General features: G+C 43.5%; 1 pseudogene; it reads right to left on the bottom strand.

Annotated features, from left to right (window-relative positions):
• Positions 1-1,261: 1,261 nt before the first annotated feature.
• The window catches only part of LOC129670954 (copper homeostasis protein cutC homolog), a 28,614-nt pseudogene continuing 14,873 nt past the window's right edge, over positions 1,262-15,002 (bottom strand).

The following is a 15,002-nucleotide window of genomic DNA, read 5'->3' as shown; positions in this document are numbered from 1 at the left end:
TGTTTGTTGTGTGCAGGGAACAGTCAATGCCTATGGCAAGCTTGTGAAGGTTAGAGGACCACTTGGGGGAACTGATTCTCTCCTTCCAATATGTGTGTTATGGGGGTCAAATTCAGGTTGCCAGACTTGGTGGCAGGTGCCTTTAGCCTTTCAGAGATCTTGCTGGCCCCTTAGTATCCTTCCTCTCTTCCTTCTCTGTGTGTGTGTGTGCACACACATCTTATGTGCTTGTGTGGTTAGAGGTCAACCTCAAGGATTGTTTCATTTCTCTGGACCTGTCCATCTTGTCTGAGACGAAGATTTCTCACTGGGGTCTATAGTTTGCTGATTAGCATAGGCTGGCCAACAGTCCAGACATCTACCTGTCTCTCCAGCATTGGGATTACACGCCCACCCCCCACCCCTCCCCATTTCAAGACAAGTTTTTTGTTTTTTGGGTTTTTTTTTTTTTTTTTTTTTGAGTATGTGGCCTTGGTAGTCCTGGAACTCACTCTATAGACCAGGCTAGCCTCGAACTCACAGAGATACGCTCGAGTCTGCCTCTCAATTGCTGAGATTAAAGGCATTTGACACCATTGCCTGGCTTAATGCTCAACTTTTTACATGTGAGTTGGGGATTAAATTCGGGTCCTCATGATTCTATGACAAGCACCTTACTGTCTAAGCCGTTCTTCCATCTCCAACTTTTCTTTCCTTCCTTCCTTCCTCCCGTTTTTTATTTTTAAGATTTATTTATTTATTTAATGTATATGAGTGCTCTATTTGCCTCTACACCTACATGTCAGAAGAGGGCATCAGATCCCAGTATAGATGGTGTGAGCCACCATGTGGTTGCTGGAAATTCAACTCAGGACCTCTGGAAGAGAACAGTGCTCTTAACCTCTGAGCCATCTCTCAGCCTTCTTTCTTTCTTTTAACACAATAGAACGAGAATTTTTATTTTATGGACAAAAAGGCAAAAAAAAAAAAAGTGACACTAAATTGACCGTAAACCAAATTCTGCTTCCATGCCTTGCAGTTGAGCTTTGCCAGTCCATGAGTTAATCCCACTGAAAACTGACTGAGCCTCTCTCTGTGGAAAAAAAGCACAGACTAAATTTCCCCATGGTGATAGCAATGGCCAGCAAAGATAGTTATTGCATTGCTGTTCCAGTTTCCTTCTCTTCCTAGACACATCCTCCATGGCCACGTGCAAGGTTAGAGAACTGGAGATTCAACTTCTGCCTTCACACCGATCTCCACGGCTCTCCAACAAGTTTAACTAAACTAAGACATCCTTTGCAATAGCGTTCAAGGGCCTTACTTGTGGCACATCTGTTACCTTCAGAGAGTATTCTGAATGAGCAAGTGAAGCTCCCAGGGCAGCAGAGGCATTTCAAAACCTCATTCCTGAGTCTTGGAAGGCTGATCAGAACGGCGGGAGGCTGTAACACCAGACCCCCCCCCCACAAGGATCCTTTGCAGGTTTGTATCTGTTATGATACAAATCCTCATCTATGACTTCTTTATCAGAGGCCGTCCTTCTAGTGCTGAGCCACCACATCTGCTGGTCAAGACTCAATCCTAAGGCCGAGAGAGTCTCCAGAGCTGCCATTGGACCTCGAGCCATACCAGAGGCTTGGTGGAAAGTAATTGGCATAGGATAGCAAAGAGCCACACGAGGTGTGCATAGTTCTTTGTCAGTGTTAATGTGTCTATCTTCAGTCGGTGGCTCACATACTAAACCATCAGCGCCACAAAGCTTGACAAGAAGAGGGTCAGCCTCCATCACCTCCACTTCACGATCTGCGTGATTGAATCATCACAAAACTAGAGTCTGGAAACCCTGTTTTGCTACTTGAAGAATCCCCGAGCTGGGTGTGGTTCCTTTCTCCAGTAAAACCAGAACATAGTTCAAGCCGACCGGCAACTTTAATTCTAACAGTTGGATCGCTGTGGCAGAAACGTTTTCATGAGTTCAAGGGTAGCCTCAACTGCCTAGTGATACTTTATGTCCCTCTCCTCTGTCTGCCTTCATAGCTGACTCCACGAATCAACACACACTTCTGGAAGAAACCCCTTTGCTGCTTTCCCCTTTCTTCGTGCTCCCTGCATTCCTCTCCAGCTGACCTTCGGTTTCCCCTGAGTCCCCACCGCTGCGCAAGCGTCTGAGAGAGGAGTGTTCTTTGACCCCAGGAGCTCCACTAACAACTTTTCTAATAGAGACGATATTTATGGTTTTAGAAATAGTGTGGGTTATGGTAAAAAAAAAAAAAAAAAAAAAAAGAGGAAGGAAAAAAAGAGAATGATGATGAACATGTCTTTAGTTCCAGCAGAGGCAGGTGGATCTCTGTGATGCTGAGGCTGGCCTGGTCTACAGAATTGAGCTCTAGGACAGCCAAAGCTACACAGAGCAACCTTGTCTAAAATAAAAAATAATAATAATAATAAATATTAAAAGCAAAAGAAAATATGATGAGAGAGCAAAGAAAAAAAGAATAAAGAGAAAAATCAATTATGGAGCAAATTGAAAAAATGGTTTAATTGTTTAATTGTTAATGGTTTAATTGTTACTTTAAACTTAAAATTTTTAATTTATTATTATTGGTGTGGTGTGAGCGCTCATGCCACAGTGTATGTGTAGAAGTCAGAGAGTATTCTCTTTCCATCTTTGTGTGGGTTCTGGAGATCAAACACTTTTGTGGAAAATGCCATCTTTAAAAAAATGTATATATATATATATATATAGTGCATTAGTGTTTTGCCTTAATTTACATCTGTGTGAGGATGCCAGATCTCCTGGACTTGGAGTTACAGAGACTTGTGAGCTGCCATGTGTGTGCTGGGAATTGAACCCAGGTTCTCTAGAAGAGCAGCCAGTGCTCTTAACCACTGAGCCATGTCTCCAGCCCAGCAAATGCCATCTTAATGTCTCCATTATTGTTGTGGTTGCTGTGTGTAATGTACGTGAGGGTAGTAGGCATACAGCTCTATCACTCTGCTATATTCTTTTTGAGAGAAGGTCTCTCATAAAACCCGGATCTAGGCTGATAGCCAGTAAGCCCCAGCAATCCTTCTATCTCTGTCTCTTGTGCACAATTCTGGGGTTAAAAGTGTGTTTGACCAAGCTTGGATTTTCACATGGATTCTTGGGATTTGAAAGTAGGTCCTCCTGTTTGCATTGTAAGTGCTATTACCTACTGAGCCATTTCCTCAACCTTCTCAAATTGTTGTTTGTTCGTTTTTTGTTTTTTCTTTTCTTTTTTTTTTCTTTTCTTTTTGAGACAGGGTTTCTCTGTGTAGCCTTGGCTGTCCTGGACTCACTTTATAGATAAGGCTGTCCTCAAACTCACAGGGATCCACCTGCCTCTACCTCCCTGAGTGCTGGGATTAAAGGCGTCCACCACCACGCCTGGCTCCCTCAAACTGTTTTCATCAAAACCTGAAAGAATAGTCTCTGCTTATAGGGTCCACCATACACGTTAATAGGGTACAATCACTACTTATGCTAACTAACTTGCCTTTCTGTGTCTTTGGCTAGGTGCTTCTTGGAGAGAGCAAAATCTGAGGTTATTCATTCCTTAGCTCTTACTTTGGCTCGCCAGCTACCTACCAGCCGGGGTGGTTTGGGATTGGAGCCAGGTGGAAGAATTCTCCCGCTGCCCTGCTAACCAAGAGGAACCTCGACAGAACTGACATTCCTCCATCAGAATTTCATTCCCTAGAATGACACACTCCCAGGGTCATCCTGACGGTGGCTGTTGCAGGACACCTGGGACCTGCTGTGCCCTTTGGGAAGCATGCTTGGGAGACAGACAAAGCGTCTGTACTGGGCGAATGATACAGATGACCCTACCCAATCCATCATCTGTTAGTGCCTCAGTAGTGGTTTCTGTTAATTGTCAACTTGACAGAATCTAAAATTACCAGGGAGATGGGCCTCTGGGTATTGCAGGGAGTTATCTTGATTACTTTAATTAAAGTGGGTGAGACCATTCTCCGGGCTGATCAGCCCAGAATCAGACATTCCAGCCCCTGGAGTGCTGGGATTAAAGGCATGTGCCACCCTGACCCAGCCCCAACAGTTCTTAAAAGTTTCACAGAATTTGGTGTGGGGAGGGGACTCGGTGAGTAAAGGCTCTTGATACCAAGCCTGACGACCTGAGTTTGATCCCCAGAACCCACACAGTAGAAAGAGGGAACACACTACATGTGAGCTGCGGCACAAGAAATAAGGACATGTAAGAAATACCCGTCTCAAAGAAATAAGGACATGTAAGAAAATTGAGAAAAAGTTTCAGCCGAGTGCCAGGATGCAATACCATAATGAAAATGTCTCTAATGTTCTAAAAGACTGGAACTTTTGCTGGACCTCCCGGCCAGAGTTAATAATACACCTTGAGGTCATAGAAAACCCCATCCTGCTAGCCTACTATGTACTCGGCCTGTTTGTTTAACCTACTTTGAACAATGTAGCTGCCAATTTTACTTGCCTTGAGTTTCCCATTAGCTTTCACCACCTAAGCTGATGCTTAACTGTAATCTTAAATTATGCACTCTTCCATGTCCCTGACCCAAAAGGATGCATTTGTTTCATTTGCTGAAAGCAGCAAACACAGAGATTGAAAGCAAGCTTATAAAATTAATATCCACCATAAATGCTGAATACAACATATGGATATTGCTTGATAAACAATGACATTTGCCATCTGGATCAACGGGGGTCAGTTGGACTCAGTGATCCGATCCCTTGTGAAACTCTGCTCAAGGTTTCTGTGAAGTGTCCCTCATTCTGTCCCCATACGATGCTCTCTGTGCTGCTCTATAAGGGATAAAGCAAAGCCTTTTCTTAGAGGCACACACAGACATACAGACCCAGAAGCGGAGACAGATTCACAAGACATTCTTCAGGCAGACACAAATTCAGACTCATACAACAGAAAGACAAAAGGATGGAAGTCACAAGAAGATGAAAGTAGTGAATTCAAATCTAGACTTGCTCTTGGTTAAATGAGACCAAGGGGAAGTGTTTTGATTTCTTTCCTTAATGTGACACCAACGCTTTATTGGCGACTCAAACTTTATTATCAATGTCTTCAAATGGACTGCAGCAGAACTTGCCTGAAGCTCCATGACATTCTATGGATTACTAGTTCTTCATTATATTTTTGCTTTCTATTTCAGTTGTGCATAGTGATTTACACTGTTTTTTCCCCTTTTGACGATCATTTGTTCTGTCTTTAGTTATGTCTTTCTCTTTTTGCATTTCATTCACATCACTCTTATTTTTGGTGAATCTTGCCATGGGCCTGAGAATAATTCCCACTGTTTGGGTGGCTTGGTCTTTGTTTCATGGCATTCTGCCAGGGCTGAGCCAAAGTACGGCTGTCTCTTTCAAATACCAGCTGAGCATGCAAACGAAGGGTCAGCTCCAGGGTCAGTGAGCAGTACTTGGTGACAATATAGCCAGTCAAACGGCCAACCTTGACTATAGTACATATATCGGGGACACAAGAATACACTGTTTTATTTTATTATTATTATTTTAAATTATATTTATTGGTGGAGAGGGCAAACCATGGTCCATGTGTGGAGATCAGAGAACGACTTTTAGACCACATTGGCCTCAAATTCACAGAAATCCTCGTGCCTCTACCTCCTAAGTGCTGGGATTAAAGGCGAGCACCACTACGCCCAGCCTGAGACTTTACTATTAGAATGACAATACATGCCAGGACCCAATATCCTCATTGTATGGACCTACCATCTAGGAAGGGCCAGAAGTCCTGGTCATCCCAAATGCTCAGGTTTCCGGTGGGTGATTTATGGAATGGGTAGTGCAAGCCACTTATCTGTTAATGGCTGTGCCTTTGCCACCCCAGAGCAAGCAGAGACGGTTCACAGACACAGACGGGAACCTCACGCCCCTGTCGTCTTCCTTTCTCTTGTCCCTAGGTGAGTGGACATCTGTAAAGGCTGGTAATGTGTGCTGGAGATACTCCAAAGGAGATCAATGGAAAGATGAGCTGGGAGTCTCACCAGGTTTCTTCCTGCTAAAAATGTCACACCCTCTTCAACTTTTACAGTCAGGACTGCTCTCAGCTGTCTCCTCACAGATAAATAAGTATGGCGCCTGAATGACAGTCTGTTCATAGCCACCTCTCACTTATTTTTATCCTCTGAGTAAGTCTGGGGCAGGGTGTGTGTGTGTGTGTGTGTGTGTGTGTGTGTGTGTGTGTGTATAACCTGATGGGGGAGGGGAGGAGATCTGCCGACAGAAAAATTAATGCCAGGATTCTCAGGATGCAGTGTGTATGTGGCGGGGGGGGGGGGGGGGCAGTGGTGGTGGTATGCCACTGTGTAATTGATCAATGGCAAATCTCCCTCCCAGGATGGCTAGGGGGAGACAGACCAATAGAAATGTCTTCTTCGAAGTCACCAGTGTTGATTTTTCAGACTCATGAGGATTGCTCCAAGCTGTAAGGAAGGAAGCAATAACTCCTCAGCCATGACAGCCCTACCCAGTATTTCATGTGTGCGGTGCCCAAGAGTACTACTGTAAAACAGTTTGTCACCAGCCAGGTTTCCTGGGAAACAGACCCTGAGGCAGATATTTGCATGTAGGAAGTTTATTGAGGAGCACTCTCAGGAACTATACCCCAGGGGGCAGGGGCAACATAGAATTGGACAGAAGGAAAAGTTGGACTGTGCCACATTTGCAACCAAGACCAACTTGACTCCACAAAGACCTCTGGAGCTGAGATGGCCCTTAAATATTTGTTCCCAGTTGAGATGAGGGGATTCAGGCTTTTGTATTCCCACACTGGCTAGTCACAGGACAGAAGATGCCCCTGGGTTGGAGCTTCGACCTTGGGCGGGACAGGCATCCTCAGCTGAAAGGCAAGCTCCATCAAGGGCTCCTCTCCCAGCTGCCAGCACTCCCACAAACAAGGGGAAAGAATGCTTGCGCTAAGGCCCTTCACATTGGGGCAGTGCACTACAGCATTTGTCACGCTGCACAACCGTGTCCCTCAGACACACTTGCTTCATAGAGTCAATCTGGGGATCCGTTTCTCTGGCCCACAGGGCTTCACACTGAAAACCCTCCATAAGGAAAGTGAGGGCTGGGGGAACAGCTCAGTTGACAAAGTACTTGCTACAAAAGCACGGAGACCTGAGTTCAGTCTCCACATTAAAAGAGCCAGGCATGGTGGCTCATGATGAGAGCCTAATTGACAAATCTGGAATTCCAGGGAGAAGCCCTGTCTCAAAAACCAAAACCAAGGTGGACAGCTCCTGGGGTTGACCTCTGTCCTCCATACTCAAACACAGACATACAGATAACACACACACACACACACAGAGAGAGAGAGAGAGAGAGAGAGAGAGAGAGAGAGAGAGAGAGAGTTAGTACCTGATCTTTACTGGAGGCTTTCGCCATTAGCCAGCCTAGAATGTCTTCATCCTTGGAAAGCAACTGTCACTGCAGGTGGCTTATCTGATACCATGATGAAGATTCTCATTTATGAGGGTCATGACTTGACTACTCCTGCTGCTCTGTGACTTCTCCTGGTATGTTTATTTCTGTATTGCTATGTACCCCACATAGGGCAAACAACAGACCACAGCAAGGGTTCTGCCAACATCTAGCCCAGTGAACCAATCAGTTGAATTGGGGTTACTCATGTGATGGGGGCAGCTACACCACCAAAGATTCTCCTTCCACCAACAACTGTTAACCGCTCATATCTCCCCGGGAAGGGATGGTGTGCGTCCTTGGGAGCCTCAGGAGCCTCCCCCCAAGCTCACAAGGGAATGTTGGTGAATCTGATCTTCTGAGGGTCTCGTGTGAGTAATTGCAGTTACTCTGATTTCAGGACAGCAGCAGTCATGTCAGGTCCAGAAGGCAGAGTTCCACAGCAGAATCGAGCAAGGAAATACTGACAGGTACCCAAAAGTATCATGTGACTGTCAAACAGAACCCCCTTCCCATCTCCCAAAGCTTAACAGAGCCCTATCTCTTCATCAGGATCAAGGGCAATTAAATCTGCCGGAAGAGTAATTCTTCCTGCCTGTTTGATCCTTCGTGTGGGAAGCCCAGGGCCAGTGAGTAAAAGCTAGATTTTATATTTCCATAGGGCTTTTTCAGAGCCTCTGGTGGAGGAGCTAGCCTTCTGGGAGCTCCAATCTCCTAACAAGCAGAACCAAGAATAGTCAGGAAAACAAACAAACAAACAACAACAACAAAAAAAAACAAATGAGCACCCTCACCCCAAGGTTGGTGAGAATAACAGCCTGTGGGAATGCCCCTCCCCTCCTCCTTTCTAAGTTCACCCTTGTGTTTCCCCACTGGGGACACAGTGGCACATCATGCCCATTAATTTTGGATGCAGCCTCTGGGAGCATGACAGGGTATCACTTTCCAGCCAGCCTCTCACCTGTGCCTTTAACAAGCCAGTCCATGTCCGACTCTGGCAAGCAGCTTCTGGGTGAGTCAGTGTTCGGCCTTTTACAGCCAGCCCTGCCCAGTTGCTGTGGGACTATCCATCAAGAATGGTCTCAGCTGTCTCCATACAGATAAATAAGTATGACGTCTGTCTGTAAGTATCTTTGACTTATTTTTACCCCATGAATTAGTCTTTTGGGACTAGTCCAAGAGCAGAGCTAGAATATTTAAGGTTGGGGTTCTGACAGGATAGCTGTGTAGCGACTGTGTAATCCTAGAAGCTGGCGCTGGCTTTTTTCACATGGGTTCTGGGACTCTAACTCCCCCCCCCCCTTTTTTTTTTTTTTGTAAGACAGGGCTTCTCTGTGTAGCCTTGGCTGTTCTGTAACTCCCTTTGGGTTCGAACTCACAGAGATCCATCTGCCCCTGCTTCCCACATGCTGGCTTGAACTCACATCTTTACGCTTATGTGCTTTACTGACTGAGCCATCTCCTCAGCCCTCACCCTCTTTTTGTAAGTTTTCCCAGGAGATAAAGCCCTGTGTGCACACATTGGTTCCCTCCTTTCTTCCCTCCCTTCTTTTCTGGTCAGAGTCTCATTCTTCACTGTGCGTCCTGGGCTAGCCTTGAGTGTGGAGTTCTTTCACCATATTCTATGAGGGAAATGCCCCCTCTTTGTTCTTTTGGATCGGATTGCTCTTTATTGATTACATGTTTGTCTTGGTTAGAGTTTCTGTTCCTGTGGTTAACTGAGGTGACTAAAATCTTGGGGAGAACAGAGTTTCTCTCAGCACAGCTGCAACCCCCTCAAATAAAGAAAGAAATTCAGTAAAATTTAGAAAAAAAAAGTTCTACAGAATATGGTGATGCAATATTCTGATAAATATATCCCTTACGTTCTAAGAACTGAGTCACAGGCCATGGAGGGGTGCTGCTTACTGGCTTTCTCCTCATGGCTGCTTGACTTGCTTCTTTATAAAACACAGGGGCACCTGCCCAGGGTGGTATTACCAACAGTGGGCTGGGCCCTCCCACATCCATCCTTTGTAGAGGAATGTTAATTCAGCATATGGTTCCTCTGGGAGCTGGAAAGAGGCCTCAGAGGTTAAGAACACTGACTGCTCGTCCAGAGGTCCTGAGTTCAATTCCCAGCAAACACATGGTGGCTCACAACCATCTATAATGAGATCTGGTGCCCTCTTCTGATGTGCAGGTGTGCATGCAGACAACATTGTATAAGTAATAAATAAATAAATCTTCATTTAAAAAAAAAAAGAATATGGTTTTTCTGGCAAGAGATCACATCCAAAGACCTTCTAGGTCTGTGTGATCTGGCTGGAATACAAACATGCTTTTAATCAGGAGACAGAGGCAAGCAGATCTGAGTTCAAGGCCAGCCTGGTATAGAACAAGTTGCAGGTAAAGAAAAGTTTAGGTCCAGGCATGGTAGTAAACATCTTTAATTCCAAACAATGAAGGTAAAGTTAGTTTGTAGAAGGAAACACCCACGTTTGAAAATGATGTCTAATTGAGTGGCAGAAACTGACAAATCCAAGAAAGATTTGACAGAAGAGGATACGCACAAACTCTCACAAGAAGAGAGAGAAAAAGGAAAGCGTCTCAGAGAGAGAACTCAGGTGAAGACTGAATGAGACAGAAAATGAGAAGGAGCCAGGAGATTAGAGCAGATTGCTTGAGTTAGTTTGAGGCCAAGCAGAGCAATTCAGAGGCTGAGAGAAAAGCCAGATTGAAAAAGTCAGTTGGGAGAGGAATTTGAGCCAGAACAGCTGAATTAAACCAGCCAGTCCAGAGCTCAGTAAGATAAGAAAGGGTGAGTTTATTAAGCAGTAAGTCTCAGAGGCTGAAAAAATTCCAGGCCTAGGTTAGATTGTATAGAGGCAAGAAGCTTCCAGGACTAGGACTAGATTAGTAGAAGGAGGCAGTAAGCCTCTGAGATGAAAATTACTTCAGGCTAATTAATAAAAGTTCCTTTTACAATCACTAATCAAAAAAACTCTGACAAATTTATCTAGAGACCAACCTTATGGGACATTTACTAACACATGCTTTGTTTGTTTGTTTTTTATTTTGTTTTTTTGAGACAGGGTTTCTCTGTGTAGCCTTGGCTGTCCTGGACTTAATTTGTAGACCAGGTTGGTCTCAAACTCACAGAAATCCACCTGCCTCTGCCTCCCGAGTGCTGGGATTAAAGGCGTGAACCACCATACCTGGCTCCTGGGGACATTTTCTCAGTTGAGAGTCCCTCTTTCCAAATTGACTCTTAGCATAAACTACCCAGCCCAAGATCTACTGTATTTTTATATTTTTGTTCTTAAGTCCATCTTAGTAGTTTGTGGATTTTTTTTTTCTATTTCATCTATATTATGTAATTTGTTGTTGTACACATGTTCATAGTATTCCAGAATCTTTTAAATTTGTGTAAAGTTGGCTTGAAAGTTTCTGATGTTAGTAACTCTTAGTGAGTCTAGTTAAAGATTTGTGAATTTTGCTGATGTTCTTAGAGAAGCAGGTTTTAGGTTGTTACCTCCTTTTTCTTTTAACAAGGCCCTCCTACATAGCCTCAAACTCACTATGTAGCTCAGGCTCGCTTCAAAATCCCAGCAATCCTCCTGCCTCAGCCTCTTAAGTGCTGGGATTATAGGCCTGTAATACCTTGCCCAGATTCATTGTTTTTATTATGGTCTATTTCAATCTTTGTCACCATCAGCTTTTAGTTTGCCTCAAGAGTCTAAGTTTTCCCTCCCAGGCACTAATCTTTGCTGTCCCCTCCCACCTTACCTTACTGTGATGATCAAAACTGATTGCCAACTGGGTTGGGTTAAGAAATACCTAGCGCACCAGTGGAACAATCCACTGAGTGTGTCTGTGAGCGGGTTCCCAATAAGTTTAACTGAGGAGTAAAGACCCATATTGAAACTGAATGACACCTTCCTGTAGGCCAGGAGCCCAGACTTAATAGAAAGGGCAAAGGGAGAAAATCAGATGAACATCTCTCCCTGCTTCCTGGTCCATCAAACTGTGAGCAGCCATGAGGGACTGTATCCCTATGAATTATGGGTCAAAGTGAAATTCTGTTCTCAGGAATTGCTTCTTGCTGAGTATTTATTTGGTCAAAGGGACTAGAAAAGTGACAGATACAGCCACTTAGCCACAAGTGTGACTTAAGCAGTGGTTCTCAACCATCCTAATGCTGTGACCCCTTAATAATATAATATTTTAAAAATAGAGTTATTTTCACACAACATACTCCGATTACAGTTTCCTTTGCCTTATCAGCTCTCAGACCTTCCCCACCTCTTCATTCTTTCAACTCCACACTTGGCCCCCTCTCTCCTTTTGTTTTTTTCGAGACAGAGTTTCCCTGTTCCAGGCTGTCCTGGAACTCACATAGATTTGCCTATAGTGCCAGGATTAAAGGCATGCACCAGTTCAGTTTTTCTCTTTCTTAAGAAAATAAACAGACAAATAAAAAGGACAGGATAAAATTAAAATAAAAAGGGATAAAACAAGACAAACAATAAGATAAGATAAAAAAGAAACTAAGAAAGAACACGAGAAACGTATACAGTTGCCAGGCTTAGTGGCACAGGCCTTTGATTTTAGTACTCAGGAGGCAGAGTGGATCTCTGAGTTCGAGGCCAGCTTGGTCTCCAGAGTCAGTTCCAGGACAGCCAGAGCTACATAGTGAGACCCTGTCTCACAAAACCAAAACAAAACAAAACCAAAACAAAACAAAACCAAAACAAAACAAAACCAAACCAAAACAAAAATTAAGCGAACAAAAAAGCCTACATACACATGAAGATACACACACATGCACACCAAACAAAAACCATATAAAAATTCAAACTTGGAAACCAAAATACACAAGCAAAAGATCAGTAAGGTGAAACACAAATAAACAGAAAACCTTCAAAAATACCCCCGAATTTGTTTTGTGTTGGCCATCTTAAGTGTGATTTATATACTCAGGGAGACTCTAGGTTTCTTTTGTGAGTACTTGTTAATTGAAGAGACTGTCTTTAAACCAGAGCTTCTTAAATTAAGCGCTTTCTATTTGCAATCACTTCTCACCTATGAAATTTTTATTTGAGCCTGGGTATACAGGTACATAATTTAGCCATATGAAACAAAGTTACCATAAATATCATTTGAAAACAATGATTTGGAGCTGGGTGTAGTGATACATGCCTATAATCCTAGCACTCAACTCCAAAGTTGTCCTCTGACCTCCACAGATCCCACCTTAGGACCTATGTGCCTGTACACACACACGCACACACACACACACACACACACAGAGAGAGAGAGAGAGAGAGAGAGAGAGAGAGAGAATTGGAATATATGTTATCTTACAAAGCAGATGCTTATATTGTGTTCAAACAAAAGGGGACCACTAGCCTTAAAGTCCATTTTGTTTGTTATTAGTGTAGTCACTTGGCTTTGTTTACAGTTACTGTGGGCTTGGGATATGTTTTTCCATCCATTTACTTTAAATTTATTTGTGTGTCTAGATCTAAAACAAATCTCTTATAGATAGCATATCATTGGATCATGTATTTTATCCATTTTATTAACTTGTCACTTTTAATTAGAGATTTAATCTATTTACATTTAATCTAATTACTAATAGGGGACAACACTTCCCATTGCATTGTTTCCTGGCTGTCTTATATTTGTTCCTTAATCTTTATTGTTGTCTTTTTTTCCCCTATATTAAATGAATATTTTCTAGAGTATCATTTAAATTTTCTTGACATTTATTTTACTGTATATTTTCCAGTTGGTTTTTTTTAGTGGTTGCCTTGAGAATTACATTTAATATCATACATTTATAACAATTCAGTTCAGTTCAATGATAAGTTAATTTCAATAGTGTACAAAAAAAAAAACTTTTCTCCTATATAGTTTAACACCCTCCCCCTTTCCCGCTGTGCTGTTGTTGTCACAAATTAAAACTGTATTCACAAGCAGGTGTGGCAGTTGCAAGCCTGTCATCCCAGCACTCAGGGATGCTGAGTGAAACAGGAGGATCAGCATCTCTAGCCCATTCTGTTGGAATTAGTTTTCTTTTGTTATTATTATTTTTCTCTTTGGAGGGGAGGTTTTGTTATGTAGCCTGGGCTGATTTCTAACTCATTGACTCTCTATCCTTAGCTTCCCACGTGTTGGGATTACAGGTATGCAGCGCCATGCAGGGCTTAAACTAGTTTACTTAAACAAGAATTCCTTTTTCCTTCCATTGTAGTAGCTTAGTGGTCAGATAATTAGAGAGATTTTCTTTTCTTTTTGAGGCAGGATCTGTGAGGCCTGGCTTCACGGAGATGTGCCTGAAGGCATGTGTCAGCATACCTGACATGAGAGATTTTTCTTAAGTATATAGAATAAGACGTTAGGGCTGCGAAGATAGCCCCGTGAAAGATAGCCCCGTGAAAGATAGCCCAGTTAATAATGAGACGAGGAGATAGAAACTGGTCATTTCTGGCAGAGATTCCAAAGCAGAAGCTCCAAGACTATACTTTGGGGAGGCCAGGCATGCCAGAAGATAGCCCTGGTTTCTGCTTCCTTGTTATCTCTTGCCCATGCCTGCAGGACGTGACGACTGGAGTGAAACTGAGAAGAGGCACCTGGACACCTGGACGGGCCAACTGGACTGAGCAGCTCATGCCGCACCTTAGTTTCATCCATATGTCCTTTAAAGGGCACACAAGGCTAGCAACCCAAAGGTATCCTATTTTCTGGGACCATCCCTGCTGTGAGAAAGCTCTGCCTTCTTTCTTTTGTCTTAAGATCTCCGGAAGAAAATACATCTTTCAAAAGCTCACTCTTCCTGGTCTGTGGTCCAGGAAGTTCATTCTTTGAATATGCAAAAGCCATCGGTTGAGTGGAAGTTTTGTGTGATTGTGAACGGGCAACACCCTAACTCCATAGCCAAGAAAGGCTCCATTGCTCTCAAAGATAACCCAAATTCCCTGTCGACACAGCCACCAGAAGAGCTAAAATTGCAAGGATACAATAGAAATTTCCAAAAACAATCGGTAGAAGAGCAAAACCTTTTCACAAATAGTTCAGCATTTCTGCTGAAGCTGAGCCATGCACAACTCCCAGAAGCAGAAATGCTACCCTTCAAACACCTAAGAATATCCCAAGCGGAGTAGAACAGGTAGGTACATTTTCCTATATTCACTCCATGCAACACTCCAGAGGAGCAATGAAAACGAACATACTGGATCTCACCCCCAACCGCGCATTTTAGTTCAGAAACATACCAACTGAATGAAAACAGACACAGAAGAATGCTTTCCGTATAATCCCCTTTGTATACAACTGGAAACCAGGCAAAAGTGGACATCTGTGCTTAGGAATGCCTACTTAGACTGTGTACTACATATGGGGAGGGAGGATAGAGAGTGCTGACCAAGAAGTGAGAATGGGGGTTTTCTTCAGTCACTGTAGTGGTTTGAAGGCTGGCAGGAGTGGTTAGGAGATACTGGGATGGGTTTGAGCTCTGTGTGTGTGTGTGTGTGTGTGTGTGTGTGTGTGTGTGTGTGTGTGT

This window comes from Psammomys obesus, unplaced genomic scaffold, assembly GCF_907164565.1.
Source record: "Psammomys obesus unplaced genomic scaffold, mPsaObe1.curated_primary_1811, whole genome shotgun sequence".
Lineage (NCBI taxonomy): Eukaryota > Metazoa > Chordata > Mammalia > Rodentia > Muridae > Psammomys > Psammomys obesus.
This window is presented reverse-complemented; position numbering and strand designations above follow the sequence as displayed.